Here is a 6,712-nt window from a genome sequence, read left to right on the forward strand (position 1 = left end):
AAATAAAATGGTGCAGTCCTTTTTGAAACATTGAAAAGTGAATTGCCAAAAAAAGCTAACAGGTCAATTTACTAAAGGATCCAGTGTTCCAGGCCTTTGCATCACTGGGTTCCATGTAGTTCAGCATGATAGTCTTGTAGCTTGAGATTAAGGATATCAGTAATCTGGGAAACTATGCTCTGTGTGAATGACACTGAAAGAATGAAGGATAACACAAAACTGCACTACTGCAGAAAACACAATTAAAAACAAGAGCTTGATCATTTAAAAAGGTAGTCAGTTCAAGTAGCTTTGATATGTAACAATGTCCTCTGGGTAGAAGGATGAGGTCCCATCTGCCAGATTCTGGGCAGGTTATTCTAGGGGCTGTCATGTAAGTGTTCTGTGTTTGTTTCCCTCCAATATTAGGAATTATAAATGTAATTTAGAAGTATAAAATCTCTTTCTATTACTTTTTAGAGGAGTTAAAGGAGGATGAATAAACAATACTACAAAAATGAGAATAAAAATAAATGCCAATTTTCCCTCATATCTGATGTGTGATGGCTTCAATGCACTCATAAAAAATTAGGAGAATATGAGTCTCTTTAGGACACTCCATCAATTAAACACATTGAAACTAAAGTTAACAATAGGCAACAATTATTACAACAATAATCATGTGTCAGGCACTGTTGAAATAATTTTATGCATCACCTCCTCATTTAATTCTCACAACAGTATTATAGGTTAAGAAGCTAATGATAAGAGAAGCTAATTCACATGCAAGGCAACCAGAACAACAGGAAGTAGAAAGCACAACAACGGGAAGTAGAAAGCATATGCACTTCTGAACTCGGGTATTCAGTGTAATCTAATACTTCTAAAGCATCATCTAGCTTCCCTGGGTTTTAGATTGTTTATCTATCAGGAATTGGAAAACATTTTCTAAGCTGAAACCAAAGACAGTCTCTGTTAGGCAGACCTCAAATGTTCACTGTGAAATGGTTCTCAGTCCACAGGATTAACAAATGCGATTCACAGTTTCTAACCTCATGATCTAGAAATAAAAGTTAGAGTACTAGGTAGCTTCTGAGAAATTATCACTTTAGGAATATAATGGGACTGTCTTAACTTTCCAAGCATGGTCATCTTGTCCTGTCACTGTTTGACTTAGGAAGTAAAGACCCCACAATCTATGCTACACATATTCTAATAACTGCTGCAGCAAATAGTAGATTATTATTTTATTAGACTACTTTAGATTTTGTTGCTGTTCCACAGGCCCCTAAAATATCATCACAGAGGAAGATCTTTCTACTGCAAAGGCATTAGATGATATGATAAATGCTGAGAGAAAACCAGAAAGGCAATGAAAAGAAAGCAAGAGTCTATAGCAGAATTTCCCCACTCGAGAGAATTATTTGATTTAACTTTATAGTGTATCCTAATATTTCACACCATAAACTAATAGCCACATAAACTGGAGGTGAATTTGTGAAACATGCTTTTTAAATTGCCTTATTATTGTTGTTGTTGTTATTACTAAACCCCCATGGCTAGTTATGGGAATTTGTCAAATAGCTTGTAGATCCGCTAATAATCTTCTCAGGAATGAGGAAAACAAGAAGCTTGTAGCCACATAGACAGTCTTTTCTGCATATGAAAAAGCAGAGTTTTCTTACTTTTTCGTAGAACAAAAATATTAAAGTATCATCTTTACAATACTCAACCTTTTATATTCTTTTAGAATTATATGCTATTTGACATCAAATGTCATATTTCCTCAGTTAGATAAAATATAATTGAACACACCCACAAATAAAAGTCACAGACAATAACTAACAAGTTTGATGACTTCATAGAAATTATTGATGGAATAAAATATGGGGACCTATTATACATACTCATGACCATTATTAATAATACTAGATGGTGTATTTAAAAATTTCTAAGACATGTTTTATTTGTTCTTAACACTACACAACACTATACAGGGTGGTAGATGTATCAATTTGCTTCATTTTGGTACATACTACAACATATTTATATATGAAAACATTACAATGTACATCTTTAAATGATGTATTTTTGTCAATTAAACCTTAAGAGATTTAAGTTTTGTGCAAGGCGATAGACATGGCTCTATCTGCAATTTTCAACATGACAGCATTCAATTATGCCAACATCATTTGTTGAAGATGCTTTCTTTATTCCATTGTATAATTTTAGCTTCTTTGTCAAAAACAAGTGTTCCCAGGTGTGCGGTTTAATATCAGGGTTTTCAATTCAATTCCATTGGTCTACCTGTCTTATTTTTGTGCCAATACTGAGCTGTTTTCAGGACTATAACTCTATAATAGAGCTTGAAGTCAGGGATGGTGATGCCTCCTGAAGTTCCATAATTGTACAGAGTTGTTTTGGCTATCCTGGATCTTTTGTTTTTCCACATAAAGTTGATTATTTTTCTTTCAAGGTCTGTGATGAATTGTGCCAGTATTTTGATGGGAATTACATTGAATCTATAGATTGCTTTTGGCAAGACTGCCATTTTTACTATGTTGATCCTACCTTTCTAAGAGCATGGGAGATCTTTCCATTTTCTGTTATCTTCTTTAACTTCTTTCTTTAAAATCAAAGTTCTTGCTATATAGGTCTTTCCTTGTTTGGTTAGCGCTATCCCAAGTTATTTTATGTTGTGTGTGGCTATTGTAAAGGGTGATGTTCCTCTGATTTCTTGCTCAGCCCATTTATTATCTGTATATAAGAGGGCTACTGAGTTTTTAAGTCAATCTTGTATCCTGTGACTTTGCTGAATGTGTTTATTAGCTGTAGGCGTTTCAGTGTAGAGTTTTTCGGGTCACTTATTTAAACTATCATATATCATTTGCAAATAGTGAAAGTTTGACTTCTTCCTTTCCAATTTGTATCCTTTTGATCTCCCTTTGTTGTCTTATTGCTTGGATAAAAGATCTCAACATAAGTCCAGCGACACTGAATCTCTTAGAAGAGAAAATGGGAGATACCCTTGAATGAATTTGTACAGGAGACTGCTTCCATGACATAACACCAATAGCGCAGACACTGAGATCGACAATTAATAAATGGGACCTCCTGAAACTGAGAAACTTCTGTAAGGCAAAGGACACAGTCAGCAAGACAAAAAGGCAGCCCACAGAATGGGAAAAGATATTCACCAATCTCACATCTGACAGAGGGCTGATCTCCAAAATTTACAAAGAACTCAAGAAGCAAGACTCCAAAACACCAAAGGATCCAATTAAAAAGTGGGGTACAGAACTAAATAGAGAATTCTCAATAGAGGAATCTAAAATGGCTGATAGACACTTAAGAAACTGCCCAACATCCTTAGCCATTAGGGAAATGATGTCCTAGTGTGTACCACTTTTGTTTATCTCTTTGTTCACAGATAGACTCTTGGGTTGTTTGATCTTTTGGCTATCAACTGTATTAGCCAAACTTAAGGCAGACTTCATTTAAAATGCCTTAAATATGATTTTTTATGTTAGTCACATTTTGGATCTAACTAACGAACTATAGAAATGATCCCTGAAAGTACAGTCTTTGGATCCAACTAACACTTCAGTAACAGTGATTTCTATGCTTATTAAGTTGTATGTTCTACTTAATCATTAGTTAAGTGTGTTGGTGTGTATGTCATATGAATATATATGTAATGATACCTAGAAATGTATTGTCTACCATGATAAAACCGTGCTAGTTTCTGTGGAAAAACATAACTATCAGTCAGAGATCATTTTCTTATATGGAGATGCATACTAACTTTGAATTAACTGAATTTAAAGTAAGAGTTTGCTTCCTACAAGGGTCTATGATAAAGCTGAACGCTACCACACCTGATCAATTCAAGAAGAATCTTTGGATGAGGCAATCAGATTTACTTCATTTAAAATTCATGTTATGAGCATCTATCAAAATTTTACACATATTAAAGGATGAAAAACATTCCAGAATATCCTTCTGTTCATGCATGGGTGTCTGGGTTGTTTTGATATCAATTTGCCTTTTAACACTGCCACCTTCCATTTTTTCAATACTCATCATATTCAAGGCATGTGTGGATTTAGATACTGTTGAAAAACATGAACTACAATGGATCATAAAAACGAAAACTACAATATATAAATGGTAATGATATTTATGTATGATTTGAATTTTATCTTCTCACTTTAGAATATATAGGTTCTTTCTTATCTCATTAAAATATTTTCAGAAATAATTCTTCCAAATAACTTGTCTGATATCTTTCCAGCTAGAGTCCCCCTTACCAAGATATTGTCCACAAAAAGGAATCACATAACATAATCACATACTCTTCCCTGACTAAGTCTTCCCAACTGAAGGAGTACTGCAAATGGAGAACTATAGCTTTGGACAAGCTGGCAGGATCAGACACTTACTGCATTTTTACTTAACACTCTTGTTCCATAGCCTAGACTTTCCCACAACTGCATATGGTTACCTCTGAGTCAGCTCCGTCTCTGTCAAAGAGAGAATAACTAGGTGGCTAGAATCAAGCAGATACACATGCAGTAGGATGACCCTGGAACCAGATGTGTGAGATGCAAGGAAACTGTTCTGCTCGCCTGTATACGCATAGAGAGTAACCTTTCCCTGGCCTCTGACCTCTTCTTATACAGATGGAGGAATGCTTTTCCTCTTTTTTCTTTCTTCTTCTCCTTCCTTCTGTTTTCTTCCTTCTTTCCTTTTTCTTAAAAACCAAACATAACTTGTGGTAACATGGAAATTAAGACAATGATTTTATCAACCCTTGTGGCTCATGGGCTCTAATTTCCCTGTCTTAAATTAATATGCATCTGTCCTCTACCCATAAATGTCAGTTTATTATAGACAGGATGTAGAATGTGGCCCCTCTGAAACATAGTTCCTCAAATTATATAGTTCCTTCTTGCCTGATTCTGACTTAAATGATTTGATATTTCCCCTCAAGTCTGTTTAAACAGGGAATCTTCATTTGTTATTTGGAACCTAACACTTCAAGTACCCCTCCTTCAGTTATACAGCAACCTGATGGCTTTCTCTTGGGAATATAATCTAAAGCTATGTATTTTTAGATATTTTGTATTTTCTTAATTGATGAGAAACATTAAAAGATGACAGAAAATTCAGCAAAATTACAGCAGAGACAATTGGAAAAGACTGGCCCAGCAAGAAGATCAACTGATCAGGGAAATGGATTAGCCTAGACTTCAGAAGGCCATTGAGAGCTGCTGCAGAGATCGGGAGAAACAGACATGGGAGTGGCTGTACTGGAGAGATTATCTGTGCAGAAGAAAAATGACCAAGAATTTTTAAATTGTCATGCACACTGAATAAGTCATTTAGTCAGATAAGTAATACCAAGGAAGCAGATTAGTTTTATTATTTTTGATTGATTAACTAGTAATTTTCATCATTCCATGGATGAGTATGAATCAAGAAAAACTCAGCTGGCTGTGCACACACACAGACACCTTTAATACTTGTTCAGAAGAAAGATACTACCAGCCTAGAGCTCAGGAAGCATTCAATAAGTGAATCAGTCTATTTGCAGAATTATTTTACTTTGTATTAGAGTTGAAGCAACACAAGTGAAATTAAGACCTCTGAATGTCACTTATTTTTCTCAGCCCCCTTTTTTTTTGTGTTTTGGTCTTTTACGAGATAAGGTTTCTGTGTATTGTTTTGGAGGCTGTCGGTCCAGCCTGGCCTTGAACTCACAGAGATCCGCCTGCCTCTGCCTCCCGAGTGCTGGGATTAAAGTCGTGCTCCAGCACCGCCCGGCTCAGCCCCCTTTTTAAAAAATGGAGGAAGTAATAAAAATGTGTTTATTTAAAAATATCTTTAGTAATAGATGCCCATTATAACTAGTTATACAATAAATATTAAAGTAATGCTTAATGATTTTCTCCAAGTCCTTGTTTTGTTTTGAATCCTGTGACACCACATAAGAAGAGAATATGATGGGAAGTGTCTGTACCATTTTTTCGTGGGAATATACACACATAAAACACATTTATTGTAAATTATTACTTTAACTAGGCAAAGGTGTGTTACATTTGTTTATGTTGTGGAATATTACTTTATGTAAAGGTGTGTTATATTTGTTTACGCTGCATTTGTTTAATTGTGTAAAGGTGTGTTGCTTTTGTTTATGCTGCATTTGTTTAATTTTGTATAGCTATGTTGCTGTCTCACCTTGCCTGATTAAGCCAGATGATTGTTTTCATAAAAAGCTGAATGGCCAATAGCTAGGTAGCAGAAGGATAGGTAGGGCTGATGGGCATAGATAATCAATAGGAGGAGAGAGACAATGAGGAGACAAGAGAGGAGAGAACAAGGGAGAATGAGAGCGAGATGCCTGGGGCCAACCAGCCAGACAGACAGAGTAGGACATACAGAATGAAAGAAAGTCCTGAGGCAAAACATAGATGAAGAGAAGCACATTAAAGTAATTTCTAAGAGCTGGCAAGAAATGAACCTAAGCTAAGGCCATCATTTATAACTAATAAGTAACTCTGTCATGATAAAAGAGTTGGTTGGCAGCCCAAAAGAAAGCCTACACATTTATTTAAAATATTCATTGCCCAAAATATTTGTTCTTTTCATTTAATAAACTGTGATCATACTTGAACGTCAATAGCTCTATACATAGAATTCATTCTTTTTCTAATGTCTATGTAATTTTTAA

At 35.1% G+C, this 6,712-nt stretch overlaps 1 protein-coding gene across 8 annotated transcripts in view; it reads right to left on the reverse strand.

The window, feature by feature from the left end:
- Positions 1-6,712, reverse strand: part of Zbtb20 (zinc finger and BTB domain containing 20) — a 730,935-nt gene that overhangs the window by 430,619 nt on the left and 293,604 nt on the right. The window lies entirely within an intron of this gene.

The sequence above is a fragment of the Mesocricetus auratus genome, unplaced genomic scaffold, assembly GCF_017639785.1.
Source record: "Mesocricetus auratus isolate SY011 unplaced genomic scaffold, BCM_Maur_2.0 Super-Scaffold_100008, whole genome shotgun sequence".
Lineage (NCBI taxonomy): Eukaryota > Metazoa > Chordata > Mammalia > Rodentia > Cricetidae > Mesocricetus > Mesocricetus auratus.